General features: G+C 54.5%; 29 non-coding genes across 29 annotated transcripts; 18 read left to right on the forward strand and 11 right to left on the reverse strand.

Moving 5' to 3' along the window:
• Window positions 1-285: 285 nt before the first annotated feature.
• Window positions 286-357, forward strand: TRNAE-CUC (transfer RNA glutamic acid (anticodon CUC)). Its single transcript has one exon. It is a non-coding gene; the product is annotated as a tRNA-Glu (tRNA).
• Window positions 358-697: 340 nt separating this feature from the next.
• TRNAE-CUC (transfer RNA glutamic acid (anticodon CUC)) lies at window positions 698-769 on the forward strand. The gene has a single exon. It is a non-coding gene; the product is annotated as a tRNA-Glu (tRNA).
• Window positions 770-1,673: 904 nt separating this feature from the next.
• TRNAL-UAA (transfer RNA leucine (anticodon UAA)) lies at window positions 1,674-1,756 on the reverse strand. The gene has a single exon. It is a non-coding gene; the product is annotated as a tRNA-Leu (tRNA).
• An 890-nt stretch (window positions 1,757-2,646) lies between these two features.
• On the forward strand, window positions 2,647-2,718 carry TRNAE-CUC (transfer RNA glutamic acid (anticodon CUC)). Its single transcript has one exon. It is a non-coding gene; the product is annotated as a tRNA-Glu (tRNA).
• Window positions 2,719-3,058: 340 nt separating this feature from the next.
• TRNAE-CUC (transfer RNA glutamic acid (anticodon CUC)) lies at window positions 3,059-3,130 on the forward strand. Its single transcript has one exon. It is a non-coding gene; the product is annotated as a tRNA-Glu (tRNA).
• A 904-nt stretch (window positions 3,131-4,034) lies between these two features.
• Window positions 4,035-4,117, reverse strand: TRNAL-UAA (transfer RNA leucine (anticodon UAA)). The gene has a single exon. It is a non-coding gene; the product is annotated as a tRNA-Leu (tRNA).
• A 1,287-nt stretch (window positions 4,118-5,404) lies between these two features.
• Window positions 5,405-5,476, forward strand: TRNAE-CUC (transfer RNA glutamic acid (anticodon CUC)). The gene has a single exon. It is a non-coding gene; the product is annotated as a tRNA-Glu (tRNA).
• A 915-nt stretch (window positions 5,477-6,391) lies between these two features.
• TRNAL-UAA (transfer RNA leucine (anticodon UAA)) lies at window positions 6,392-6,474 on the reverse strand. The gene has a single exon. It is a non-coding gene; the product is annotated as a tRNA-Leu (tRNA).
• An 890-nt stretch (window positions 6,475-7,364) lies between these two features.
• Window positions 7,365-7,436, forward strand: TRNAE-CUC (transfer RNA glutamic acid (anticodon CUC)). The gene has a single exon. It is a non-coding gene; the product is annotated as a tRNA-Glu (tRNA).
• A 340-nt stretch (window positions 7,437-7,776) lies between these two features.
• TRNAE-CUC (transfer RNA glutamic acid (anticodon CUC)) lies at window positions 7,777-7,848 on the forward strand. Its single transcript has one exon. It is a non-coding gene; the product is annotated as a tRNA-Glu (tRNA).
• A 904-nt stretch (window positions 7,849-8,752) lies between these two features.
• Window positions 8,753-8,835, reverse strand: TRNAL-UAA (transfer RNA leucine (anticodon UAA)). Its single transcript has one exon. It is a non-coding gene; the product is annotated as a tRNA-Leu (tRNA).
• Window positions 8,836-10,122: 1,287 nt separating this feature from the next.
• On the forward strand, window positions 10,123-10,194 carry TRNAE-CUC (transfer RNA glutamic acid (anticodon CUC)). The gene has a single exon. It is a non-coding gene; the product is annotated as a tRNA-Glu (tRNA).
• A 904-nt stretch (window positions 10,195-11,098) lies between these two features.
• On the reverse strand, window positions 11,099-11,181 carry TRNAL-UAA (transfer RNA leucine (anticodon UAA)). Its single transcript has one exon. It is a non-coding gene; the product is annotated as a tRNA-Leu (tRNA).
• Window positions 11,182-12,075: 894 nt separating this feature from the next.
• Window positions 12,076-12,147, forward strand: TRNAE-CUC (transfer RNA glutamic acid (anticodon CUC)). The gene has a single exon. It is a non-coding gene; the product is annotated as a tRNA-Glu (tRNA).
• Window positions 12,148-12,487: 340 nt separating this feature from the next.
• TRNAE-CUC (transfer RNA glutamic acid (anticodon CUC)) lies at window positions 12,488-12,559 on the forward strand. The gene has a single exon. It is a non-coding gene; the product is annotated as a tRNA-Glu (tRNA).
• Window positions 12,560-13,463: 904 nt separating this feature from the next.
• Window positions 13,464-13,546, reverse strand: TRNAL-UAA (transfer RNA leucine (anticodon UAA)). Its single transcript has one exon. It is a non-coding gene; the product is annotated as a tRNA-Leu (tRNA).
• Window positions 13,547-14,440: 894 nt separating this feature from the next.
• On the forward strand, window positions 14,441-14,512 carry TRNAE-CUC (transfer RNA glutamic acid (anticodon CUC)). Its single transcript has one exon. It is a non-coding gene; the product is annotated as a tRNA-Glu (tRNA).
• Window positions 14,513-14,852: 340 nt separating this feature from the next.
• TRNAE-CUC (transfer RNA glutamic acid (anticodon CUC)) lies at window positions 14,853-14,924 on the forward strand. Its single transcript has one exon. It is a non-coding gene; the product is annotated as a tRNA-Glu (tRNA).
• A 904-nt stretch (window positions 14,925-15,828) lies between these two features.
• TRNAL-UAA (transfer RNA leucine (anticodon UAA)) lies at window positions 15,829-15,911 on the reverse strand. Its single transcript has one exon. It is a non-coding gene; the product is annotated as a tRNA-Leu (tRNA).
• Window positions 15,912-17,198: 1,287 nt separating this feature from the next.
• Window positions 17,199-17,270, forward strand: TRNAE-CUC (transfer RNA glutamic acid (anticodon CUC)). The gene has a single exon. It is a non-coding gene; the product is annotated as a tRNA-Glu (tRNA).
• A 915-nt stretch (window positions 17,271-18,185) lies between these two features.
• TRNAL-UAA (transfer RNA leucine (anticodon UAA)) lies at window positions 18,186-18,268 on the reverse strand. Its single transcript has one exon. It is a non-coding gene; the product is annotated as a tRNA-Leu (tRNA).
• Window positions 18,269-19,158: 890 nt separating this feature from the next.
• Window positions 19,159-19,230, forward strand: TRNAE-CUC (transfer RNA glutamic acid (anticodon CUC)). The gene has a single exon. It is a non-coding gene; the product is annotated as a tRNA-Glu (tRNA).
• Window positions 19,231-19,570: 340 nt separating this feature from the next.
• On the forward strand, window positions 19,571-19,642 carry TRNAE-CUC (transfer RNA glutamic acid (anticodon CUC)). The gene has a single exon. It is a non-coding gene; the product is annotated as a tRNA-Glu (tRNA).
• Window positions 19,643-20,546: 904 nt separating this feature from the next.
• TRNAL-UAA (transfer RNA leucine (anticodon UAA)) lies at window positions 20,547-20,629 on the reverse strand. Its single transcript has one exon. It is a non-coding gene; the product is annotated as a tRNA-Leu (tRNA).
• Window positions 20,630-21,928: 1,299 nt separating this feature from the next.
• Window positions 21,929-22,000, forward strand: TRNAE-CUC (transfer RNA glutamic acid (anticodon CUC)). Its single transcript has one exon. It is a non-coding gene; the product is annotated as a tRNA-Glu (tRNA).
• Window positions 22,001-22,904: 904 nt separating this feature from the next.
• On the reverse strand, window positions 22,905-22,987 carry TRNAL-UAA (transfer RNA leucine (anticodon UAA)). The gene has a single exon. It is a non-coding gene; the product is annotated as a tRNA-Leu (tRNA).
• An 890-nt stretch (window positions 22,988-23,877) lies between these two features.
• Window positions 23,878-23,949, forward strand: TRNAE-CUC (transfer RNA glutamic acid (anticodon CUC)). Its single transcript has one exon. It is a non-coding gene; the product is annotated as a tRNA-Glu (tRNA).
• Window positions 23,950-24,289: 340 nt separating this feature from the next.
• Window positions 24,290-24,361, forward strand: TRNAE-CUC (transfer RNA glutamic acid (anticodon CUC)). The gene has a single exon. It is a non-coding gene; the product is annotated as a tRNA-Glu (tRNA).
• Window positions 24,362-25,265: 904 nt separating this feature from the next.
• On the reverse strand, window positions 25,266-25,348 carry TRNAL-UAA (transfer RNA leucine (anticodon UAA)). Its single transcript has one exon. It is a non-coding gene; the product is annotated as a tRNA-Leu (tRNA).
• Window positions 25,349-26,025: the final 677 nt, after the last annotated feature.

Consider the following 26,025-nt stretch of genomic DNA (forward strand, 5'->3'; position numbering starts at 1 on the left):
CTGTCCTTTCAGGAGAGCAAGACAGGAATATCAGCGCTTGGAAGTGAAAGCGCAAACGTTCCCAAAGTGATGCTGTCTTCAATCTCTAAGCTCCCCTTTTCGCAGACCATCACAAGTGTTTTTGTTTTCTTTCTTTCTTTCTTTCTTTATTTCTTTATTTATTTATTTATTAGCAGAAACGGCCCCCGAAGACCTGCAGGCACTGGTGCCCATTGTAGCAGAGGCCCTCAGCCTTTGGACTCGGACGCCACCATCTGAGCGACACGCAACGGGGTGCACCCACCGTCCCTGGTGGTCTAGTGGTTAGGATTCGGCGCTCTCACCGCTGCGGCCCGGGTTCGATTCCCGGTCAGGGAAGGAGCTCTTTTAACAACTGACATTTTTATTTACAGCAATGCAGTTAACTGGCGACCGGAAATCTTGCTCCCAGATGCAGATTTGCGTGCACAAAATGGAGGAAGTGCCCTCAGCGCGACGCAAAACGTGTTTATGGCAGAGTCCCATTCATTCTCCTGTCGCTGCGGAAAGACTGCCCTTGACGCAAAAAAGGCAGCTTCCTTTTTCACCGCTGGAGAGAACCTATCTGCTCGGCCCTCCCCCTCTCTTCCCAGTCCCCCAATGGACTGGCCTTTGAGGCACCTGCAGGCATTGTGCACTCGGACACCACTGCCCGGCCTTCCCGAGCTGTCCAGCGGTCTCCCTGGTGGTCTAGTGGTTAGGATTCGGCGCTCTCACCGCCGCGGCCCGGGTTCGATTCCCGGTCAGGGAAGAGAGGCTTTTACTGAATGACATTTTTACAGAAATTCAAACAACTGCGTCTCAAAAAATATTTCTTTCAAATGTAGCTTCACTCACAGGCAATAGCGGCGTGGCTCCCCTGGCGGTAACTCCAAGCATCTTTTCAGCATGGTCCCTTACCGGAAGCTGTCGCCGCTAGAAGTGGGCCTGTGCCCCAAAAAGGAAGCTTTCTTTCTTCCAAAGCTGTAGAGAAAATATTAGTCCTGTCGCCCTGCCAAAGCCGAGCTCGCCCACCATCCCTAGCCTCATCAGACCAAGACCTTGCCCGGGACCCTGGGGCAGAGGGCTGCAGAAATGGTTGCGTACCGGTTTGGAGGAGAAAAGCAGGGGAGGGAGGGGTCGTAGCTGCTTGATTTGCATACAGAGCTGTGGTCTGCTGGGAAAGTGCAGCCTTTGGAGCTTGGCAAAGGCTTCGCAAGGGGCCCGAGCATTGCCCTCGCCCCGTTTGTTGACAGGTTCTCCTTCTATGGGCTGAAGGGCCCTGTAGCCTGATTTGAGGTTGGACGCTCTATTATTCACAGGGGTGTACCGGGCCTAGACGGTGACTGGCTGACCCGTCAGGGCATCGCCCGTTTGGAAGCCCGTTTCGGAAGCGGAGGCGGGAATCCCTGCCCAATTTTCTTTTGGGGTGGTAGGGCTGTTGGCGGGGTTGCACAAGCTCTGCCAACTTTGGCGGCTTAAGCTTGGGATGCGAGGGACATGGTACAAAAATGCAAAGGTTTTCCAGGAAAAGAGTCTACGGGCAACGATTCCTTGTTGCTCTTTTCAGGTGAACTCAAGCCTCAGGGCTTTGAGGTAGGGGCACTGCCTACAGACAGCAGGAAAGGGCTTGTGCGAAGCTGCTGCCGCATTTAGGTAAGAAGAGTAAAAACCTGTACCAGGAGTGGGGCTCGAACCCACGCGGACACTTGTCCATTGGATCTTAAGTCCAACGCCTTAACCACTCGGCCATCCTGGTGAGCTGCTGCAAAGGGCTTCGAATTGAATCTTTGCTGTTTCAGCAGCAGGCGAACAAGTGGAAAACCAGCCCAGAGTGCCCCCTGCAGGAGGTTGGATGGAATTGGCTTGCGAGCGGCAAACGTCTCTCACTTAACAGCATTACAATAGCCTCCAGCTGACTGCAAGTACGGTTGCGGAAACCTCCCGGGTGCTGCAGTCGTTTCCCCGGTGGCCTAGTGGTGAGGATTTGGTGCTTTCACTGCCACGGGCCTGGCTTCGAGTCCCCGACCAGAGTGTGTGCTTTGAGTAAAGGTGGTCTAGGGCAGTCCAGAGGCAGGCTGAGCCTCGAAGGCTGGTGCAGGCCTTGGTGTGCGAGCCCGAAAAAAGGGCAGCTCCTATGTCATCCCTTCTTGCCCTCCGGCACTTGCTGTACAAGCAAAGCCCCCTTTGAACTCTGCATGGTAACCCTGCTGTGTCTCGCAGGCAATCATGGCCTGCCGCCTTTTAATAAACGTGCTCTCCCACGAAGCAGTTCTCCTAAGGAGGGTTAGTTGTGAGTGTGCATCTTCAGCGGCAGCCTCTAGGGGGAGCTTCAGCACTGACCCACAAAAGCTCATAGCGAGGAAGGCTGTCCTTTCAGGAGAGCAAGACAGGAATATCAGCGCTTGGAAGTGAAAGCGCAAACGTTCCCAAAGTGATGCTGTCTTCAATCTCTAAGCTCCCCTTTTCGCAGACCATCACAAGTGTTTTTGTTTTCTTTCTTTCTTTCTTTCTTTCTTTATTTCTTTATTTATTAGCAGAAACGGCCCCCGAAGACCTGCAGGCACTGGTGCCCATTGTAGCAGAGGCCCTCAGCCTTTGGACTCGGACGCCACCATCTGAGCGACACGCAACGGGGTGCACCCACCGTCCCTGGTGGTCTAGTGGTTAGGATTCGGGGCTCTCACCGCCGCGGCCCGGGTTCGATTCCCGGTCAGGGAAGGAGCTCTTTTAACAACTGACATTTTTATTTACAGCAATGCAGTTAACTGGCGACTGGAAATCTTGCTCCCAGATGCAGATTTGCGTGCACAAAATGGAGGAAGTGCCCTCAGCGCGACGCAAAACGTGTTTATGGCAGAGTCCCATTCATTCTCCTGTCGCTGCGGAAAGACTGCCCTTGACGCAAAAAAGGCAGCTTCCTTTTTCACCGCTGGAGAGAACCTATCTGCTCGGCCCTCCCCCTCTCTTCCCAGTCCCCCAATGGACTGGCCTTTGAGGCACCTGCAGGCATTGTGCACTCGGACACCACTGCCCGGCCTTCCCGAGCTGTCCAGCGGTCTCCCTGGTGGTCTAGTGGTTAGGATTCGGCGCTCTCACCGCCGTGGCCCGGGTTCGATTCCCGGTCAGGGAAGAGAGGCTTTTACTGAATGACATTTTTACAGAAATTCAAACAACTGCGTCTCAAAAAATATTTCTTTCAAATGTAGCTTCACTCACAGGCAATAGCGGCGTGGCTCCCCTGGCGGTAACTCCAAGCATCTTTTCAGCATGGTCCCTTACCGGAAGCTGTCGCCGCTAGAAGTGGGCCTGTGCCCCAAAAAGGAAGCTTTCTTTCTTCCAAAGCTGTAGAGAAAATATTAGTCCTGTCGCCCTGCCAAAGCCGAGCTCGCCCACCATCCCTAGCCTCATCAGACCAAGACCTTGCCCGGGACCCTGGGGCAGAGGGCTGCAGAAATGGTTGCGTACCGGTTTGGAGGAGAAAAGCAGGGGAGGGAGGGGTCGTAGCTGCTTGATTTGCATACAGAGCTGTGGTCTGCTGGGAAAGTGCAGCCTTTGGAGCTTGGCAAAGGCTTCGCAAGGGGCCCGAGCATTGCCCTCGCCCCGTTTGTTGACAGGTTCTCCTTCTATGGGCTGAAGGGCCCTGTAGCCTGATTTGAGGTTGGACGCTCTATTATTCACAGGGGTGTACCGGGCCTAGACGGTGACTGGCTGACCCGTCAGGGCATCGCCCGTTTGGAAGCCCGTTTCGGAAGCGGAGGCGGGAATCCCTGCCCAATTTTCTTTTGGGGTGGTAGGGCTGTTGGCGGGGTTGCACAAGCTCTGCCAACTTTGGCGGCTTAAGCTTGGGATGCGAGGGACATGGTACAAAAATGCAAAGGTTTTCCAGGAAAAGAGTCTACGGGCAACGATTCCTTGTTGCTCTTTTCAGGTGAACTCAAGCCTCAGGGCTTTGAGGTAGGGGCACTGCCTACAGACAGCAGGAAAGGGCTTGTGCGAAGCTGCTGCCGCATTTAGGTAAGAAGAGTAAAAACCTGTACCAGGAGTGGGGCTCGAACCCACGCGGACACTTGTCCATTGGATCTTAAGTCCAACGCCTTAACCACTCGGCCATCCTGGTGAGCTGCTGCAAAGGGCTTCGAATTGAATCTTTGCTGTTTCAGCAGCAGGCGAACAAGTGGAAAACCAGCCCAGAGTGCCCCCTGCAGGAGGTTGGATGGAATTGGCTTGCGAGCGGCAAACGTCTCTCACTTAACAGCATTACAATAGCCTCCAGCTGACTGCAAGTACGGTTGCGGAAACCTCCCGGGTGCTGCAGTCGTTTCCCCGGTGGCCTAGTGGTGAGGATTTGGTGCTTTCACTGCCACGGGCCTGGCTTCGAGTCCCCGACCAGAGTGTGTGCTTTGAGTAAAGGTGGTCTAGGGCAGTCCAGAGGCAGGCTGAGCCTCGAAGGCTGGTGCAGGCCTTGGTGTGCGAGCCCGAAAAAAGGGCAGCTCCTATGTCATCCCTTCTTGCCCTCCGGCACTTGCTGTACAAGCAAAGCCCCCTTTGAACTCTGCATGGTAACCCTGCTGTGTCTCGCAGGCAATCATGGCCTGCCGCCTTTTAATAAACGTGCTCTCCCACGAAGCAGTTCTCCTAAGGAGGGTTAGTTGTGAGTGTGCATCTTCAGCGGCAGCCTCTAGGGGGAGCTTCAGCACTGACCCACAAAAGCTCATAGCGAGGAAGGCTGTCCTTTCAGGAGAGCAAGACAGGAATATCAGCGCTTGGAAGTGAAAGCGCAAACGTTCCCAAAGTGATGCTGTCTTCAATCTCTAAGCTCCCCTTTTCGCAGACCATCACAAGTGTTTTTGTTTTCTTTCTTTCTTTCTTTCTTTCTTTCTTTCTTTATTTCTTTATTTATTAGCAGAAACGGCCCCCAAAGACCTGCAGGCACTGGTGCCCATTGTAGCAGAGGCCCTCAGCCTTTGGACTCGGACGCCACCATCTGAGCGACACGCAACGGGGTGCACCCACCGTCCCTGGTGGTCTAGTGGTTAGGCCCGGGTTCGATTCCCGGTCAGGGAAGGAGCTCTTTTAACAACTGACATTTTTATTTACAGCAATGCAGTTAACTGGCGACCGGAAATCTTGCTCCCAGATGCAGATTTGCGTGCACAAAATGGAGGAAGTGCCCTCAGCGCGACGCAAAACGTGTTTATGGCAGAGTCCCATTCATTCTCCTGTCGCTGCGGAAAGACTGCCCTTGACGCAAAAAAGGCAGCTTCCTTTTTCACCGCTGGAGAGAACCTATCTGCTCGGCCCTCCCCCTCTCTTCCCAGTCCCCCAATGGACTGGCCTTTGAGGCACCTGCAGGCATTGTGCACTCGGACACCACTGCCCGGCCTTCCCGAGCTGTCCAGCGGTCTCCCTGGTGGTCTAGTGGTTAGGATTCGGCGCTCTCACCGCCGCGGCCCGGGTTCGATTCCCGGTCAGGGAAGAGAGGCTTTTACTGAATGACATTTTTACAGAAATTCAAACAACTGCGTCTCAAAAAATATTTCTTTCAAATGTAGCTTCACTCACAGGCAATAGCGGCGTGGCTCCCCTGGCGGTAACTCCAAGCATCTTTTCAGCATGGTCCCTTACCGGAAGCTGTCGCCGCTAGAAGTGGGCCTGTGCCCCAAAAAGGAAGCTTTCTTTCTTCCAAAGCTGTAGAGAAAATATTAGTCCTGTCGCCCTGCCAAAGCCGAGCTCGCCCACCATCCCTAGCCTCATCAGACCAAGACCTTGCCCGGGACCCTGGGGCAGAGGGCTGCAGAAATGGTTGCGTACCGGTTTGGAGGAGAAAAGCAGGGGAGGGAGGGGTCGTAGCTGCTTGATTTGCATACAGAGCTGTGGTCTGCTGGGAAAGTGCAGCCTTTGGAGCTTGGCAAAGGCTTCGCAAGGGGCCCGAGCATTGCCCTCGCCCCGTTTGTTGACAGGTTCTCCTTCTATGGGCTGAAGGGCCCTGTAGCCTGATTTGAGGTTGGACGCTCTATTATTCACAGGGGTGTACCGGGCCTAGACGGTGACTGGCTGACCCGTCAGGGCATCGCCCGTTTGGAAGCCCGTTTCGGAAGCCGTGAGGAAGCGGAGGCGGGAATCCCTGCCCAATTTTCTTTTGGGGTGGTAGGGCTGTTGGCGGGGTTGCACAAGCTCTGCCAACTTTGGCGGCTTAAGCTTGGGATGCGAGGGACATGGTACAAAAATGCAAAGGTTTTCCAGGAAAAGAGTCTACGGGCAACGATTCCTTGTTGCTCTTTTCAGGTGAACTCAAGCCTCAGGGCTTTGAGGTAGGGGCACTGCCTACAGACAGCAGGAAAGGGCTTGTGCGAAGCTGCTGCCGCATTTAGGTAAGAAGAGTAAAAACCTGTACCAGGAGTGGGGCTCGAACCCACGCGGACACTTGTCCATTGGATCTTAAGTCCAACGCCTTAACCACTCGGCCATCCTGGTGAGCTGCTGCAAAGGGCTTCGAATTGAATCTTTGCTGTTTCAGCAGCAGGCGAACAAGTGGAAAACCAGCCCAGAGTGCCCCCTGCAGGAGGTTGGATGGAATTGGCTTGCGAGCGGCAAACGTCTCTCACTTAACAGCATTACAATAGCCTCCAGCTGACTGCAAGTACGGTTGCGGAAACCTCCCGGGTGCTGCAGTCGTTTCCCCGGTGGCCTAGTGGTGAGGATTTGGTGCTTTCACTGCCACGGGCCTGGCTTCGAGTCCCCGACCAGAGTGTGTGCTTTGAGTAAAGGTGGTCTAGGGCAGTCCAGAGGCAGGCTGAGCCTCGAAGGCTGGTGCAGGCCTTGGTGTGCGAGCCCGAAAAAAGGGCAGCTCCTATGTCATCCCTTCTTGCCCTCCGGCACTTGCTGTACAAGCAAAGCCCCCTTTGAACTCTGCATGGTAACCCTGCTGTGTCTCGCAGGCAATCATGGCCTGCCGCCTTTTAATAAACGTGCTCTCCCACGAAGCAGTTCTCCTAAGGAGGGTTAGTTGTGAGTGTGCATCTTCAGCGGCAGCCTCTAGGGGGAGCTTCAGCACTGACCCACAAAAGCTCATAGCGAGGAAGGCTGTCCTTTCAGGAGAGCAAGACAGGAATATCAGCGCTTGGAAGTGAAAGCGCAAACGTTCCCAAAGTGATGCTGTCTTCAATCTCTAAGCTCCCCTTTTCGCAGACCATCACAAGTGTTTTTGTTTTCTTTCTTTCTTTCTTTCTTTCTTTATTTCTTTATTTATTAGCAGAAACGGCCCCCGAAGACCTGCAGGCACTGGTGCCCATTGTAGCAGAGGCCCTCAGCCTTTGGACTCGGACGCCACCATCTGAGCGACACGCAACGGGGTGCACCCACCGTCCCTGGTGGTCTAGTGGTTAGGATTAGGCGCTCTCACCGCCGCGGCCTGGGTTCGATTCCCGGTCAGGGAAGGAGCTCTTTTAACAACTGACATTTTTATTTACAGCAATGCAGTTAACTGGCGACCGGAAATCTTGCTCCCAGATGCAGATTTGCGTGCACAAAATGGAGGAAGTGCCCTCAGCGCGACGCAAAACGTGTTTATGGCAGAGTCCCATTCATTCTCCTGTCGCTGCGGAAAGACTGCCCTTGACGCAAAAAAGGCAGCTTCCTTTTTCACCGCTGGAGAGAACCTATCTGCTCGGCCCTCCCCCTCTCTTCCCAGTCCCCCAATGGACTGGCCTTTGAGGCACCTGCAGGCATTGTGCACTCGGACACCACTGCCCGGCCTTCCCGAGTTGTCCAGCGGTCTCCCTGGTGGTCTAGTGGTTAGGATTCGGCGCTCTCACCGCCGCGGCCCGGGTTCGATTCCCGGTCAGGGAAGAGAGGCTTTTACTGAATGACATTTTTACAGAAATTCAAACAACTGCGTCTCAAAAAATATTTCTTTCAAATGTAGCTTCACTCACAGGCAATAGCGGCGTGGCTCCCCTGGCGGTAACTCCAAGCATCTTTTCAGCATGGTCCCTTACCGGAAGCTGTCGCCGCTAGAAGTGGGCCTGTGCCCCAAAAAGGAAGCTTTCTTTCTTCCAAAGCTGTAGAGAAAATATTAGTCCTGTCGCCCTGCCAAAGCCGAGCTCGCCCACCATCCCTAGCCTCATCAGACCAAGACCTTGCCCGGGACCCTGGGGCAGAGGGCTGCAGAAATGGTTGCGTACCGGTTTGGAGGAGAAAAGCAGGGGAGGGAGGGGTCGTAGCTGCTTGATTTGCATACAGAGCTGTGGTCTGCTGGGAAAGTGCAGCCTTTGGAGCTTGGCAAAGGCTTCGCAAGGGGCCCGAGCATTGCCCTCGCCCCGTTTGTTGACAGGTTCTCCTTCTATGGGCTGAAGGGCCCTGTAGCCTGATTTGAGGTTGGACGCTCTATTATTCACAGGGGTGTACCGGGCCTAGACGGTGACTGGCTGACCCGTCAGGGCATCGCCCGTTTGGAAGCCCGTTTCGGAAGCGGAGGCGGGAATCCCTGCCCAATTTTCTTTTGGGGTGGTAGGGCTGTTGGCGGGGTTGCACAAGCTCTGCCAACTTTGGCGGCTTAAGCTTGGGATGCGAGGGACATGGTACAAAAATGCAAAGGTTTTCCAGGAAAAGAGTCTACGGGCAACGATTCCTTGTTGCTCTTTTCAGGTGAACTCAAGCCTCAGGGCTTTGAGGTAGGGGCACTGCCTACAGACAGCAGGAAAGGGCTTGTGCGAAGCTGCTGCCGCATTTAGGTAAGAAGAGTAAAAACCTGTACCAGGAGTGGGGCTCGAACCCACGCGGACACTTGTCCATTGGATCTTAAGTCCAACGCCTTAACCACTCGGCCATCCTGGTGAGCTGCTGCAAAGGGCTTCGAATTGAATCTTTGCTGTTTCAGCAGCAGGCGAACAAGTGGAAAACCAGCCCAGAGTGCCCCCTGCAGGAGGTTGGATGGAATTGGCTTGCGAGCGGCAAACGTCTCTCACTTAACAGCATTACAATAGCCTCCAGCTGACTGCAAGTACGGTTGCGGAAACCTCCCGGGTGCTGCAGTCGTTTCCCCGGTGGCCTAGTGGTGAGGATTTGGTGCTTTCACTGCCACGGGCCTGGCTTCGAGTCCCCGACCAGAGTGTGTGCTTTGAGTAAAGGTGGTCTAGGGCAGTCCAGAGGCAGGCTGAGCCTCGAAGGCTGGTGCAGGCCTTGGTGTGCGAGCCCGAAAAAAGGGCAGCTCCTATGTCATCCCTTCTTGCCCTCCGGCACTTGCTGTACAAGCAAAGCCCCCTTTGAACTCTGCATGGTAACCCTGCTGTGTCTCGCAGGCAATCATGGCCTGCCGCCTTTTAATAAACGTGCTCTCCCACGAAGCAGTTCTCCTAAGGAGGGTTAGTTGTGAGTGTGCATCTTCAGCGGCAGCCTCTAGGGGGAGCTTCAGCACTGACCCACAAAAGCTCATAGCGAGGAAGGCTGTCCTTTCAGGAGAGCAAGACAGGAATATCAGCGCTTGGAAGTGAAAGCGCAAACGTTCCCAAAGTGATGCTGTCTTCAATCTCTAAGCTCCCCTTTTCGCAGACCATCACAAGTGTTTTTGTTTTCTTTCTTTCTTTCTTTCTTTCTTTCTTTCTTTATTTCTTTATTTATTAGCAGAAACGGCCCCCGAAGACCTGCAGGCACTGGTGCCCATTGTAGCAGAGGCCCTCAGCCTTTGGACTCGGACGCCACCATCTGAGCGACACGCAACGGGGTGCACCCACCGTCCCTGGTGGTCTAGTGGTTAGGCCCGGGTTCGATTCCCGGTCAGGGAAGGAGCTCTTTTAACAACTGACATTTTTATTTACAGCAATGCAGTTAACTGGCGACCGGAAATCTTGCTCCCAGATGCAGATTTGCGTGCACAAAATGGAGGAAGTGCCCTCAGCGCGACGCAAAACGTGTTTATGGCAGAGTCCCATTCATTCTCCTGTCGCTGCGGAAAGACTGCCCTTGACGCAAAAAAGGCAGCTTCCTTTTTCACCGCTGGAGAGAACCTATCTGCTCGGCCCTCCCCCTCTCTTCCCAGTCCCCCAATGGACTGGCCTTTGAGGCACCTGCAGGCATTGTGCACTCGGACACCACTGCCCGGCCTTCCCGAGCTGTCCAGCGGTCTCCCTGGTGGTCTAGTGGTTAGGATTCGGCGCTCTCACCGCCGCGGCCCGGGTTCGATTCCCGGTCAGGGAAGAGAGGCTTTTACTGAATGACATTTTTACAGAAATTCAAACAACTGCGTCTCAAAAAATATTTCTTTCAAATGTAGCTTCACTCACAGGCAATAGCGGCGTGGCTCCCCTGGCAGTAACTCCAAGCATCTTTTCAGCATGGTCCCTTACCGGAAGCTGTCGCCGCTAGAAGTGGGCCTGTGCCCCAAAAAGGAAGCTTTCTTTCTTCCAAAGCTGTAGAGAAAATATTAGTCCTGTCGCCCTGCCAAAGCCGAGCTCGCCCACCATCCCTAGCCTCATCAGACCAAGACCTTGCCCGGGACCCTGGGGCAGAGGGCTGCAGAAATGGTTGCGTACCGGTTTGGAGGAGAAAAGCAGGGGAGGGAGGGGTCGTAGCTGCTTGATTTGCATACAGAGCTGTGGTCTGCTGGGAAAGTGCAGCCTTTGGAGCTTGGCAAAGGCTTCGCAAGGGGCCCGAGCATTGCCCTCGCCCCGTTTGTTGACAGGTTCTCCTTCTATGGGCTGAAGGGCCCTGTAGCCTGATTTGAGGTTGGACGCTCTATTATTCACAGGGGTGTACCGGGCCTAGACGGTGACTGGCTGACCCGTCAGGGCATCGCCCGTTTGGAAGCCCGTTTCGGAAGCGGAGGCGGGAATCCCTGCCCAATTTTCTTTTGGGGTGGTAGGGCTGTTGGCGGGGTTGCACAAGCTCTGCCAACTTTGGCGGCTTAAGCTTGGGATGCGAGGGACATGGTACAAAAATGCAAAGGTTTTCCAGGAAAAGAGTCTACGGGCAACGATTCCTTGTTGCTCTTTTCAGGTGAACTCAAGCCTCAGGGCTTTGAGGTAGGGGCACTGCCTACAGACAGCAGGAAAGGGCTTGTGCGAAGCTGCTGCCGCATTTAGGTAAGAAGAGTAAAAACCTGTACCAGGAGTGGGGCTCGAACCCACGCGGACACTTGTCCATTGGATCTTAAGTCCAACGCCTTAACCACTCGGCCATCCTGGTGAGCTGCTGCAAAGGGCTTCGAATTGAATCTTTGCTGTTTCAGCAGCAGGCGAACAAGTGGAAAACCAGCCCAGAGTGCCCCCTGCAGGAGGTTGGATGGAATTGGCTTGCGAGCGGCAAACGTCTCTCACTTAACAGCATTACAATAGCCTCCAGCTGACTGCAAGTACGGTTGCGGAAACCTCCCGGGTGCTGCAGTCGTTTCCCCGGTGGCCTAGTGGTGAGGATTTGGTGCTTTCACTGCCACGGGCCTGGCTTCGAGTCCCCGACCAGAGTGTGTGCTTTGAGTAAAGGTGGTCTAGGGCAGTCCAGAGGCAGGCTGAGCCTCGAAGGCTGGTGCAGGCCTTGGTGTGCGAGCCCGAAAAAAGGGCAGCTCCTATGTCATCCCTTCTTGCCCTCCGGCACTTGCTGTACAAGCAAAGCCCCCTTTGAACTCTGCATGGTAACCCTGCTGTGTCTCGCAGGCAATCATGGCCTGCCGCCTTTTAATAAACGTGCTCTCCCACGAAGCAGTTCTCCTAAGGAGGGTTAGTTGTGAGTGTGCATCTTCAGCGGCAGCCTCTAGGGGGAGCTTCAGCACTGACCCACAAAAGCTCATAGCGAGGAAGGCTGTCCTTTCAGGAGAGCAAGACAGGAATATCAGCGCTTGGAAGTGAAAGCGCAAACGTTCCCAAAGTGATGCTGTCTTCAATCTCTAAGCTCCCCTTTTCGCAGACCATCACAAGTGTTTTTGTTTTCTTTCTTTCTTTCTTTCTTTATTTCTTTATTTATTTATTTATTAGCAGAAACGGCCCCCGAAGACCTGCAGGCACTGGTGCCCATTGTAGCAGAGGCCCTCAGCCTTTGGACTCGGACGCCACCATCTGAGCGACACGCAACGGGGTGCACCCACCGTCCCTGGTGGTCTAGTGGTTAGGATTCGGCGCTCTCACCGCTGCGGCCCGGGTTCGATTCCCGGTCAGGGAAGGAGCTCTTTTAACAACTGACATTTTTATTTACAGCAATGCAGTTAACTGGCGACCGGAAATCTTGCTCCCAGATGCAGATTTGCGTGCACAAAATGGAGGAAGTGCCCTCAGCGCGACGCAAAACGTGTTTATGGCAGAGTCCCATTCATTCTCCTGTCGCTGCGGAAAGACTGCCCTTGACGCAAAAAAGGCAGCTTCCTTTTTCACCGCTGGAGAGAACCTATCTGCTCGGCCCTCCCCCTCTCTTCCCAGTCCCCCAATGGACTGGCCTTTGAGGCACCTGCAGGCATTGTGCACTCGGACACCACTGCCCGGCCTTCCCGAGCTGTCCAGCGGTCTCCCTGGTGGTCTAGTGGTTAGGATTCGGCGCTCTCACCGCCGCGGCCCGGGTTCGATTCCCGGTCAGGGAAGAGAGGCTTTTACTGAATGACATTTTTACAGAAATTCAAACAACTGCGTCTCAAAAAATATTTCTTTCAAATGTAGCTTCACTCACAGGCAATAGCGGCGTGGCTCCCCTGGCGGTAACTCCAAGCATCTTTTCAGCATGGTCCCTTACCGGAAGCTGTCGCCGCTAGAAGTGGGCCTGTGCCCCAAAAAGGAAGCTTTCTTTCTTCCAAAGCTGTAGAGAAAATATTAGTCCTGTCGCCCTGCCAAAGCCGAGCTCGCCCACCATCCCTAGCCTCATCAGACCAAGACCTTGCCCGGGACCCTGGGGCAGAGGGCTGCAGAAATGGTTGCGTACCGGTTTGGAGGAGAAAAGCAGGGGAGGGAGGGGTCGTAGCTGCTTGATTTGCATACAGAGCTGTGGTCTGCTGGGAAAGTGCAGCCTTTGGAGCTTGGCAAAGGCTTCGCAAGGGGCCCGAGCATTGCCCTCGCCCCGTTTGTTGACAGGTTCTCCTTCTATGGGCTGAAGGGCCCTGTAGCCTGATTTGAGGTTGGACGCTCTATTATTCACAGGGGTGTACCGGGCCTAGACGGTGACTGGCTGACCCGTCAGGGCATCGCCCGTTTGGAAGCCCGTTTCGGAAGCGGAGGCGGGAATCCCTGCCCAATTTTCTTTTGGGGTGGTAGGGCTGTTGGCGGGGTTGCACAAGCTCTGCCAACTTTGGCGGCTTAAGCTTGGGATGCGAGGGACATGGTACAAAAATGCAAAGGTTTTCCAGGAAAAGAGTCTACGGGCAACGATTCCTTGTTGCTCTTTTCAGGTGAACTCAAGCCTCAGGGCTTTGAGGTAGGGGCACTGCCTACAGACAGCAGGAAAGGGCTTGTGCGAAGCTGCTGCCGCATTTAGGTAAGAAGAGTAAAAACCTGTACCAGGAGTGGGGCTCGAACCCACGCGGACACTTGTCCATTGGATCTTAAGTCCAACGCCTTAACCACTCGGCCATCCTGGTGAGCTGCTGCAAAGGGCTTCGAATTGAATCTTTGCTGTTTCAGCAGCAGGCGAACAAGTGGAAAACCAGCCCAGAGTGCCCCCTGCAGGAGGTTGGATGGAATTGGCTTGCGAGCGGCAAACGTCTCTCACTTAACAGCATTACAATAGCCTCCAGCTGACTGCAAGTACGGTTGCGGAAACCTCCCGGGTGCTGCAGTCGTTTCCCCGGTGGCCTAGTGGTGAGGATTTGGTGCTTTCACTGCCACGGGCCTGGCTTCGAGTCCCCGACCAGAGTGTGTGCTTTGAGTAAAGGTGGTCTAGGGCAGTCCAGAGGCAGGCTGAGCCTCGAAGGCTGGTGCAGGCCTTGGTGTGCGAGCCCGAAAAAAGGGCAGCTCCTATGTCATCCCTTCTTGCCCTCCGGCACTTGCTGTACAAGCAAAGCCCCCTTTGAACTCTGCATGGTAACCCTGCTGTGTCTCGCAGGCAATCATGGCCTGCCGCCTTTTAATAAACGTGCTCTCCCACGAAGCAGTTCTCCTAAGGAGGGTTAGTTGTGAGTGTGCATCTTCAGCGGCAGCCTCTAGGGGGAGCTTCAGCACTGACCCACAAAAGCTCATAGCGAGGAAGGCTGTCCTTTCAGGAGAGCAAGACAGGAATATCAGCGCTTGGAAGTGAAAGCGCAAACGTTCCCAAAGTGATGCTGTCTTCAATCTCTAAGCTCCCCTTTTCGCAGACCATCACAAGTGTTTTTGTTTTCTTTCTTTCTTTCTTTCTTTCTTTCTTTATTTCTTTATTTATTAGCAGAAACGGCCCCCGAAGACCTGCAGGCACTGGTGCCCATTGTAGCAGAGGCCCTCAGCCTTTGGACTCGGACGCCACCATCTGAGCGACACGCAACGGGGTGCACCCACCGTCCCTGGTGGTCTAGTGGTTAGGATTCGGCGCTCTCACCGCCGCGGCCTGGGTTCGATTCCCGGTCAGGGAAGGAGCTCTTTTAACAACTGACATTTTTATTTACAGCAATGCAGTTAACTGGCGACCGGAAATCTTGCTCCCAGATGCAGATTTGCGTGCACAAAATGGAGGAAGTGCCCTCAGCGCGACGCAAAACGTGTTTATGGCAGAGTCCCATTCATTCTCCTGTCGCTGCGGAAAGACTGCCCTTGACGCAAAAAAGGCAGCTTCCTTTTTCACCGCTGGAGAGAACCTATCTGCTCGGCCCTCCCCCTCTCTTCCCAGTCCCCCAATGGACTGGCCTTTGAGGCACCTGCAGGCATTGTGCACTCGGACACCACTGCCCGGCCTTCCCGAGCTGTCCAGCGGTCTCCCTGGTGGTCTAGTGGTTAGGATTCGGCGCTCTCACCGCCGCGGCCCGGGTTCGATTCCCGGTCAGGGAAGAGAGGCTTTTACTGAATGACATTTTTACAGAAATTCAAACAACTGCGTCTCAAAAAATATTTCTTTCAAATGTAGCTTCACTCACAGGCAATAGCGGCGTGGCTCCCCTGGCGGTAACTCCAAGCATCTTTTCAGCATGGTCCCTTACCGGAAGCTGTCGCCGCTAGAAGTGGGCCTGTGCCCCAAAAAGGAAGCTTTCTTTCTTCCAAAGCTGTAGAGAAAATATTAGTCCTGTCGCCCTGCCAAAGCCGAGCTCGCCCACCATCCCTAGCCTCATCAGACCAAGACCTTGCCCGGGACCCTGGGGCAGAGGGCTGCAGAAATGGTTGCGTACCGGTTTGGAGGAGAAAAGCAGGGGAGGGAGGGGTCGTAGCTGCTTGATTTGCATACAGAGCTGTGGTCTGCTGGGAAAGTGCAGCCTTTGGAGCTTGGCAAAGGCTTCGCAAGGGGCCCGAGCATTGCCCTCGCCCCGTTTGTTGACAGGTTCTCCTTCTATGGGCTGAAGGGCCCTGTAGCCTGATTTGAGGTTGGACGCTCTATTATTCACAGGGGTGTACCGGGCCTAGACGGTGACTGGCTGACCCGTCAGGGCATCGCCCGTTTGGAAGCCCGTTTCGGAAGCGGAGGCGGGAATCCCTGCCCAATTTTCTTTTGGGGTGGTAGGGCTGTTGGCGGGGTTGCACAAGCTCTGCCAACTTTGGCGGCTTAAGCTTGGGATGCGAGGGACATGGTACAAAAATGCAAAGGTTTTCCAGGAAAAGAGTCTACGGGCAACGATTCCTTGTTGCTCTTTTCAGGTGAACTCAAGCCTCAGGGCTTTGAGGTAGGGGCACTGCCTACAGACAGCAGGAAAGGGCTTGTGCGAAGCTGCTGCCGCATTTAGGTAAGAAGAGTAAAAACCTGTACCAGGAGTGGGGCTCGAACCCACGCGGACACTTGTCCATTGGATCTTAAGTCCAACGCCTTAACCACTCGGCCATCCTGGTGAGCTGCTGCAAAGGGCTTCGAATTGAATCTTTGCTGTTTCAGCAGCAGGCGAACAAGTGGAAAACCAGCCCAGAGTGCCCCCTGCAGGAGGTTGGATGGAATTGGCTTGCGAGCGGCAAACGTCTCTCACTTAACAGCATTACAATAGCCTCCAGCTGACTGCAAGTACGGTTGCGGAAACCTCCCGGGTGCTGCAGTCGTTTCCCCGGTGGCCTAGTGGTGAGGATTTGGTGCTTTCACTGCCACGGGCCTGGCTTCGAGTCCCCGACCAGAGTGTGTGCTTTGAGTAAAGGTGGTCTAGGGCAGTCCAGAGGCAGGCTGAGCCTCGAAGGCTGGTGCAGGCCTTGGTGTGCGAGCCCGAAAAAAGGGCAGCTCCTATGTCATCCCTTCTTGCCCTCCGGCACTTGCTGTACAAGCAAAGCCCCCTTTGAACTCTGCATGGTAACCCTGCTGTGTCTCGCAGGCAATCATGGCCTGCCGCCTTTTAATAAACGTGCTCTCCCACGAAGCAGTTCTCCTAAGGAGGGTTAGTTGTGAGTGTGCATCTTCAGCGGCAGCCTCTAGGGGGAGCTTCAGCACTGACCCACAAAAGCTCATAGCGAGGAAGGCTGTCCTTTCAGGAGAGCAAGACAGGAATATCAGCGCTTGGAAGTGAAAGCGCAAACGTTCCCAAAGTGATGCTGTCTTCAATCTCTAAGCTCCCCTTTTCGCAGACCATCACAAGTGTTTTTGTTTTCTTTCTTTCTTTCTTTCTTTCTTTCTTTCTTTATTTCTTTATTTATTAGCAGAAACGGCCCCCGAAGACCTGCAGGCACTGGTGCCCATTGTAGCAGAGGCCCTCAGCCTTTGGACTCGGACGCCACCATCTGAGCGACACGCAACGGGGTGCACCCACCGTCCCTGGTGGTCTAGTGGTTAGGCCCGGGTTCGATTCCCGGTCAGGGAAGGAGCTCTTTTAACAACTGACATTTTTATTTACAGCAATGCAGTTAACTGGCGACCGGAAATCTTGCTCCCAGATGCAGATTTGCGTGCACAAAATGGAGGAAGTGCCCTCAGCGCGACGCAAAACGTGTTTATGGCAGAGTCCCATTCATTCTCCTGTCGCTGCGGAAAGACTGCCCTTGACGCAAAAAAGGCAGCTTCCTTTTTCACCGCTGGAGAGAACCTATCTGCTCGGCCCTCCCCCTCTCTTCCCAGTCCCCCAATGGACTGGCCTTTGAGGCACCTGCAGGCATTGTGCACTCGGACACCACTGCCCGGCCTTCCCGAGCTGTCCAGCGGTCTCCCTGGTGGTCTAGTGGTTAGGATTCGGCGCTCTCACCGCCGCGGCCCGGGTTCGATTCCCGGTCAGGGAAGAGAGGCTTTTACTGAATGACATTTTTACAGAAATTCAAACAACTGCGTCTCAAAAAATATTTCTTTCAAATGTAGCTTCACTCACAGGCAATAGCGGCGTGGCTCCCCTGGCGGTAACTCCAAGCATCTTTTCAGCATGGTCCCTTACCGGAAGCTGTCGCCGCTAGAAGTGGGCCTGTGCCCCAAAAAGGAAGCTTTCTTTCTTCCAAAGCTGTAGAGAAAATATTAGTCCTGTCGCCCTGCCAAAGCCGAGCTCGCCCACCATCCCTAGCCTCATCAGACCAAGACCTTGCCCGGGACCCTGGGGCAGAGGGCTGCAGAAATGGTTGCGTACCGGTTTGGAGGAGAAAAGCAGGGGAGGGAGGGGTCGTAGCTGCTTGATTTGCATACAGAGCTGTGGTCTGCTGGGAAAGTGCAGCCTTTGGAGCTTGGCAAAGGCTTCGCAAGGGGCCCGAGCATTGCCCTCGCCCCGTTTGTTGACAGGTTCTCCTTCTATGGGCTGAAGGGCCCTGTAGCCTGATTTGAGGTTGGACGCTCTATTATTCACAGGGGTGTACCGGGCCTAGACGGTGACTGGCTGACCCGTCAGGGCATCGCCCGTTTGGAAGCCCGTTTCGGAAGCCGTGAGGAAGCGGAGGCGGGAATCCCTGCCCAATTTTCTTTTGGGGTGGTAGGGCTGTTGGCGGGGTTGCACAAGCTCTGCCAACTTTGGCGGCTTAAGCTTGGGATGCGAGGGACATGGTACAAAAATGCAAAGGTTTTCCAGGAAAAGAGTCTACGGGCAACGATTCCTTGTTGCTCTTTTCAGGTGAACTCAAGCCTCAGGGCTTTGAGGTAGGGGCACTGCCTACAGACAGCAGGAAAGGGCTTGTGCGAAGCTGCTGCCGCATTTAGGTAAGAAGAGTAAAAACCTGTACCAGGAGTGGGGCTCGAACCCACGCGGACACTTGTCCATTGGATCTTAAGTCCAACGCCTTAACCACTCGGCCATCCTGGTGAGCTGCTGCAAAGGGCTTCGAATTGAATCTTTGCTGTTTCAGCAGCAGGCGAACAAGTGGAAAACCAGCCCAGAGTGCCCCCTGCAGGAGGTTGGATGGAATTGGCTTGCGAGCGGCAAACGTCTCTCACTTAACAGCATTACAATAGCCTCCAGCTGACTGCAAGTACGGTTGCGGAAACCTCCCGGGTGCTGCAGTCGTTTCCCCGGTGGCCTAGTGGTGAGGATTTGGTGCTTTCACTGCCACGGGCCTGGCTTCGAGTCCCCGACCAGAGTGTGTGCTTTGAGTAAAGGTGGTCTAGGGCAGTCCAGAGGCAGGCTGAGCCTCGAAGGCTGGTGCAGGCCTTGGTGTGCGAGCCCGAAAAAAGGGCAGCTCCTATGTCATCCCTTCTTGCCCTCCGGCACTTGCTGTACAAGCAAAGCCCCCTTTGAACTCTGCATGGTAACCCTGCTGTGTCTCGCAGGCAATCATGGCCTGCCGCCTTTTAATAAACGTGCTCTCCCACGAAGCAGTTCTCCTAAGGAGGGTTAGTTGTGAGTGTGCATCTTCAGCGGCAGCCTCTAGGGGGAGCTTCAGCACTGACCCACAAAAGCTCATAGCGAGGAAGGCTGTCCTTTCAGGAGAGCAAGACAGGAATATCAGCGCTTGGAAGTGAAAGCGCAAACGTTCCCAAAGTGATGCTGTCTTCAATCTCTAAGCTCCCCTTTTCGCAGACCATCACAAGTGTTTTTGTTTTCTTTCTTTCTTTCTTTCTTTCTTTATTTCTTTATTTATTAGCAGAAACGGCCCCCGAAGACCTGCAGGCACTGGTGCCCATTGTAGCAGAGGCCCTCAGCCTTTGGACTCGGACGCCACCATCTGAGCGACACGCAACGGGGTGCACCCACCGTCCCTGGTGGTCTAGTGGTTAGGATTAGGCGCTCTCACCGCCGCGGCCTGGGTTCGATTCCCGGTCAGGGAAGGAGCTCTTTTAACAACTGACATTTTTATTTACAGCAATGCAGTTAACTGGCGACCGGAAATCTTGCTCCCAGATGCAGATTTGCGTGCACAAAATGGAGGAAGTGCCCTCAGCGCGACGCAAAACGTGTTTATGGCAGAGTCCCATTCATTCTCCTGTCGCTGCGGAAAGACTGCCCTTGACGCAAAAAAGGCAGCTTCCTTTTTCACCGCTGGAGAGAACCTATCTGCTCGGCCCTCCCCCTCTCTTCCCAGTCCCCCAATGGACTGGCCTTTGAGGCACCTGCAGGCATTGTGCACTCGGACACCACTGCCCGGCCTTCCCGAGTTGTCCAGCGGTCTCCCTGGTGGTCTAGTGGTTAGGATTCGGCGCTCTCACCGCCGCGGCCCGGGTTCGATTCCCGGTCAGGGAAGAGAGGCTTTTACTGAATGACATTTTTACAGAAATTCAAACAACTGCGTCTCAAAAAATATTTCTTTCAAATGTAGCTTCACTCACAGGCAATAGCGGCGTGGCTCCCCTGGCGGTAACTCCAAGCATCTTTTCAGCATGGTCCCTTACCGGAAGCTGTCGCCGCTAGAAGTGGGCCTGTGCCCCAAAAAGGAAGCTTTCTTTCTTCCAAAGCTGTAGAGAAAATATTAGTCCTGTCGCCCTGCCAAAGCCGAGCTCGCCCACCATCCCTAGCCTCATCAGACCAAGACCTTGCCCGGGACCCTGGGGCAGAGGGCTGCAGAAATGGTTGCGTACCGGTTTGGAGGAGAAAAGCAGGGGAGGGAGGGGTCGTAGCTGCTTGATTTGCATACAGAGCTGTGGTCTGCTGGGAAAGTGCAGCCTTTGGAGCTTGGCAAAGGCTTCGCAAGGGGCCCGAGCATTGCCCTCGCCCCGTTTGTTGACAGGTTCTCCTTCTATGGGCTGAAGGGCCCTGTAGCCTGATTTGAGGTTGGACGCTCTATTATTCACAGGGGTGTACCGGGCCTAGACGGTGACTGGCTGACCCGTCAGGGCATCGCCCGTTTGGAAGCCCGTTTCGGAAGCGGAGGCGGGAATCCCTGCCCAATTTTCTTTTGGGGTGGTAGGGCTGTTGGCGGGGTTGCACAAGCTCTGCCAACTTTGGCGGCTTAAGCTTGGGATGCGAGGGACATGGTACAAAAATGCAAAGGTTTTCCAGGAAAAGAGTCTACGGGCAACGATTCCTTGTTGCTCTTTTCAGGTGAACTCAAGCCTCAGGGCTTTGAGGTAGGGGCACTGCCTACAGACAGCAGGAAAGGGCTTGTGCGAAGCTGCTGCCGCATTTAGGTAAGAAGAGTAAAAACCTGTACCAGGAGTGGGGCTCGAACCCACGCGGACACTTGTCCATTGGATCTTAAGTCCAACGCCTTAACCACTCGGCCATCCTGGTGAGCTGCTGCAAAGGGCTTCGAATTGAATCTTTGCTGTTTCAGCAGCAGGCGAACAAGTGGAAAACCAGCCCAGAGTGCCCCCTGCAGGAGGTTGGATGGAATTGGCTTGCGAGCGGCAAACGTCTCTCACTTAACAGCATTACAATAGCCTCCAGCTGACTGCAAGTACGGTTGCGGAAACCTCCCGGGTGCTGCAGTCGTTTCCCCGGTGGCCTAGTGGTGAGGATTTGGTGCTTTCACTGCCACGGGCCTGGCTTCGAGTCCCCGACCAGAGTGTGTGCTTTGAGTAAAGGTGGTCTAGGGCAGTCCAGAGGCAGGCTGAGCCTCGAAGGCTGGTGCAGGCCTTGGTGTGCGAGCCCGAAAAAAGGGCAGCTCCTATGTCATCCCTTCTTGCCCTCCGGCACTTGCTGTACAAGCAAAGCCCCCTTTGAACTCTGCATGGTAACCCTGCTGTGTCTCGCAGGCAATCATGGCCTGCCGCCTTTTAATAAACGTGCTCTCCCACGAAGCAGTTCTCCTAAGGAGGGTTAGTTGTGAGTGTGCATCTTCAGCGGCAGCCTCTAGGGGGAGCTTCAGCACTGACCCACAAAAGCTCATAGCGAGGAAGGCTGTCCTTTCAGGAGAGCAAGACAGGAATATCAGCGCTTGGAAGTGAAAGCGCAAACGTTCCCAAAGTGATGCTGTCTTCAATCTCTAAGCTCCCCTTTTCGCAGACCATCACAAGTGTTTTTGTTTTCTTTCTTTCTTTCTTTCTTTCTTTCTTTCTTTCTTTCTTTCTTTATTTCTTTATTTATTAGCAGAAACGGCCCCCGAAGACCTGCAGGCACTGGTGCCCATTGTAGCAGAGGCCCTCAGCCTTTGGACTCGGACGCCACCATCTGAGCGACACGCAACGGGGTGCACCCACCGTCCCTGGTGGTCTAGTGGTTAGGCCCGGGTTCGATTCCCGGTCAGGGAAGGAGCTCTTTTAACAACTGACATTTTTATTTACAGCAATGCAGTTAACTGGCGACCGGAAATCTTGCTCCCAGATGCAGATTTGCGTGCACAAAATGGAGGAAGTGCCCTCAGCGCGACGCAAAACGTGTTTATGGCAGAGTCCCATTCATTCTCCTGTCGCTGCGGAAAGACTGCCCTTGACGCAAAAAAGGCAGCTTCCTTTTTCACCGCTGGAGAGAACCTATCTGCTCGGCCCTCCCCCTCTCTTCCCAGTCCCCCAATGGACTGGCCTTTGAGGCACCTGCAGGCATTGTGCACTCGGACACCACTGCCCGGCCTTCCCGAGCTGTCCAGCGGTCTCCCTGGTGGTCTAGTGGTTAGGATTCGGCGCTCTCACCGCCGCGGCCCGGGTTCGATTCCCGGTCAGGGAAGAGAGGCTTTTACTGAATGACATTTTTACAGAAATTCAAACAACTGCGTCTCAAAAAATATTTCTTTCAAATGTAGCTTCACTCACAGGCAATAGCGGCGTGGCTCCCCTGGCGGTAACTCCAAGCATCTTTTCAGCATGGTCCCTTACCGGAAGCTGTCGCCGCTAGAAGTGGGCCTGTGCCCCAAAAAGGAAGCTTTCTTTCTTCCAAAGCTGTAGAGAAAATATTAGTCCTGTCGCCCTGCCAAAGCCGAGCTCGCCCACCATCCCTAGCCTCATCAGACCAAGACCTTGCCCGGGACCCTGGGGCAGAGGGCTGCAGAAATGGTTGCGTACCGGTTTGGAGGAGAAAAGCAGGGGAGGGAGGGGTCGTAGCTGCTTGATTTGCATACAGAGCTGTGGTCTGCTGGGAAAGTGCAGCCTTTGGAGCTTGGCAAAGGCTTCGCAAGGGGCCCGAGCATTGCCCTCGCCCCGTTTGTTGACAGGTTCTCCTTCTATGGGCTGAAGGGCCCTGTAGCCTGATTTGAGGTTGGACGCTCTATTATTCACAGGGGTGTACCGGGCCTAGACGGTGACTGGCTGACCCGTCAGGGCATCGCCCGTTTGGAAGCCCGTTTCGGAAGCGGAGGCGGGAATCCCTGCCCAATTTTCTTTTGGGGTGGTAGGGCTGTTGGCGGGGTTGCACAAGCTCTGCCAACTTTGGCGGCTTAAGCTTGGGATGCGAGGGACATGGTACAAAAATGCAAAGGTTTTCCAGGAAAAGAGTCTACGGGCAACGATTCCTTGTTGCTCTTTTCAGGTGAACTCAAGCCTCAGGGCTTTGAGGTAGGGGCACTGCCTACAGACAGCAGGAAAGGGCTTGTGCGAAGCTGCTGCCGCATTTAGGTAAGAAGAGTAAAAACCTGTACCAGGAGTGGGGCTCGAACCCACGCGGACACTTGTCCATTGGATCTTAAGTCCAACGCCTTAACCACTCGGCCATCCTGGTGAGCTGCTGCAAAGGGCTTCGAATTGAATCTTTGCTGTTTCAGCAGCAGGCGAACAAGTGGAAAACCAGCCCAGAGTGCCCCCTGCAGGAGGTTGGATGGAATTGGCTTGCGAGCGGCAAACGTCTCTCACTTAACAGCATTACAATAGCCTCCAGCTGACTGCAAGTACGGTTGCGGAAACCTCCCGGGTGCTGCAGTCGTTTCCCCGGTGGCCTAGTGGTGAGGATTTGGTGCTTTCACTGCCACGGGCCTGGCTTCGAGTCCCCGACCAGAGTGTGTGCTTTGAGTAAAGGTGGTCTAGGGCAGTCCAGAGGCAGGCTGAGCCTCGAAGGCTGGTGCAGGCCTTGGTGTGCGAGCCCGAAAAAAGGGCAGCTCCTATGTCATCCCTTCTTGCCCTCCGGCACTTGCTGTACAAGCAAAGCCCCCTTTGAACTCTGCATGGTAACCCTGCTGTGTCTCGCAGGCAATCATGGCCTGCCGCCTTTTAATAAACGTGCTCTCCCACGAAGCAGTTCTCCTAAGGAGGGTTAGTTGTGAGTGTGCATCTTCAGCGGCAGCCTCTAGGGGGAGCTTCAGCACTGACCCACAAAAGCTCATAGCGAGGAAGGCTGTCCTTTCAGGAGAGCAAGACAGGAATATCAGCGCTTGGAAGTGAAAGCGCAAACGTTCCCAAAGTGATGCTGTCTTCAATCTCTAAGCTCCCCTTTTCGCAGACCATCACAAGTGTTTTTGTTTTCTTTCTTTCTTTCTTTCTTTCTTTATTTCTTTATTTATTAGCAGAAACGGCCCCCGAAGACCTGCAGGCACTGGTGCCCATTGTAGCAGAGGCCCTCAGCCTTTGGACTCGGACGCCACCATCTGAGCGACACGCAACGGGGTGCACCCACCGTCCCTGGTGGTCTAGTGGTTAGGATTAGGCGCTCTCACCGCCGCGGCCTGGGTTCGATTCCCGGTCAGGGAAGGAGCTCTTTTAACAACTGACATTTTTATTTACAGCAATGCAGTTAACTGGCGACCGGAAATCTTGCTCCCAGATGCAGATTTGCGTGCACAAAATGGAGGAAGTGCCCTCAGCGCGACGCAAAACGTGTTTATGGCAGAGTCCCATTCATTCTCCTGTCGCTGCGGAAAGACTGCCCTTGACGCAAAAAAGGCAGCTTCCTTTTTCACCGCTGGAGAGAACCTATCTGCTCGGCCCTCCCCCTCTCTTCCCAGTCCCCCAATGGACTGGCCTTTGAGGCACCTGCAGGCATTGTGCACTCGGACACCACTGCCCGGCCTTCCCGAGTTGTCCAGCGGTCTCCCTGGTGGTCTAGTGGTTAGGATTCGGCGCTCTCACCGCCGCGGCCCGGGTTCGATTCCCGGTCAGGGAAGAGAGGCTTTTACTGAATGACATTTTTACAGAAATTCAAACAACTGCGTCTCAAAAAATATTTCTTTCAAATGTAGCTTCACTCACAGGCAATAGCGGCGTGGCTCCCCTGGCGGTAACTCCAAGCATCTTTTCAGCATGGTCCCTTACCGGAAGCTGTCGCCGCTAGAAGTGGGCCTGTGCCCCAAAAAGGAAGCTTTCTTTCTTCCAAAGCTGTAGAGAAAATATTAGTCCTGTCGCCCTGCCAAAGCCGAGCTCGCCCACCATCCCTAGCCTCATCAGACCAAGACCTTGCCCGGGACCCTGGGGCAGAGGGCTGCAGAAATGGTTGCGTACCGGTTTGGAGGAGAAAAGCAGGGGAGGGAGGGGTCGTAGCTGCTTGATTTGCATACAGAGCTGTGGTCTGCTGGGAAAGTGCAGCCTTTGGAGCTTGGCAAAGGCTTCGCAAGGGGCCCGAGCATTGCCCTCGCCCCGTTTGTTGACAGGTTCTCCTTCTATGGGCTGAAGGGCCCTGTAGCCTGATTTGAGGTTGGACGCTCTATTATTCACAGGGGTGTACCGGGCCTAGACGGTGACTGGCTGACCCGTCAGGGCATCGCCCGTTTGGAAGCCCGTTTCGGAAGCGGAGGCGGGAATCCCTGCCCAATTTTCTTTTGGGGTGGTAGGGCTGTTGGCGGGGTTGCACAAGCTCTGCCAACTTTGGCGGCTTAAGCTTGGGATGCGAGGGACATGGTACAAAAATGCAAAGGTTTTCCAGGAAAAGAGTCTACGGGCAACGATTCCTTGTTGCTCTTTTCAGGTGAACTCAAGCCTCAGGGCTTTGAGGTAGGGGCACTGCCTACAGACAGCAGGAAAGGGCTTGTGCGAAGCTGCTGCCGCATTTAGGTAAGAAGAGTAAAAACCTGTACCAGGAGTGGGGCTCGAACCCACGCGGACACTTGTCCATTGGATCTTAAGTCCAACGCCTTAACCACTCGGCCATCCTGGTGAGCTGCTGCAAAGGGCTTCGAATTGAATCTTTGCTGTTTCAGCAGCAGGCGAACAAGTGGAAAACCAGCCCAGAGTGCCCCCTGCAGGAGGTTGGATGGAATTGGCTTGCGAGCGGCAAACGTCTCTCACTTAACAGCATTACAATAGCCTCCAGCTGACTGCAAGTACGGTTGCGGAAACCTCCCGGGTGCTGCAGTCGTTTCCCCGGTGGCCTAGTGGTGAGGATTTGGTGCTTTCACTGCCACGGGCCTGGCTTCGAGTCCCCGACCAGAGTGTGTGCTTTGAGTAAAGGTGGTCTAGGGCAGTCCAGAGGCAGGCTGAGCCTCGAAGGCTGGTGCAGGCCTTGGTGTGCGAGCCCGAAAAAAGGGCAGCTCCTATGTCATCCCTTCTTGCCCTCCGGCACTTGCTGTACAAGCAAAGCCCCCTTTGAACTCTGCATGGTAACCCTGCTGTGTCTCGCAGGCAATCATGGCCTGCCGCCTTTTAATAAACGTGCTCTCCCACGAAGCAGTTCTCCTAAGGAGGGTTAGTTGTGAGTGTGCATCTTCAGCGGCAGCCTCTAGGGGGAGCTTCAGCACTGACCCACAAAAGCTCATAGCGAGGAAGGCTGTCCTTTCAGGAGAGCAAGACAGGAATATCAGCGCTTGGAAGTGAAAGCGCAAACGTTCCCAAAGT

Source organism: Ambystoma mexicanum, chromosome 5p (genome assembly GCF_040938575.1).
Source record: "Ambystoma mexicanum isolate Mex_15411 chromosome 5p, UKY_AmexF1_1, whole genome shotgun sequence".
Lineage (NCBI taxonomy): Eukaryota > Metazoa > Chordata > Amphibia > Caudata > Ambystomatidae > Ambystoma > Ambystoma mexicanum.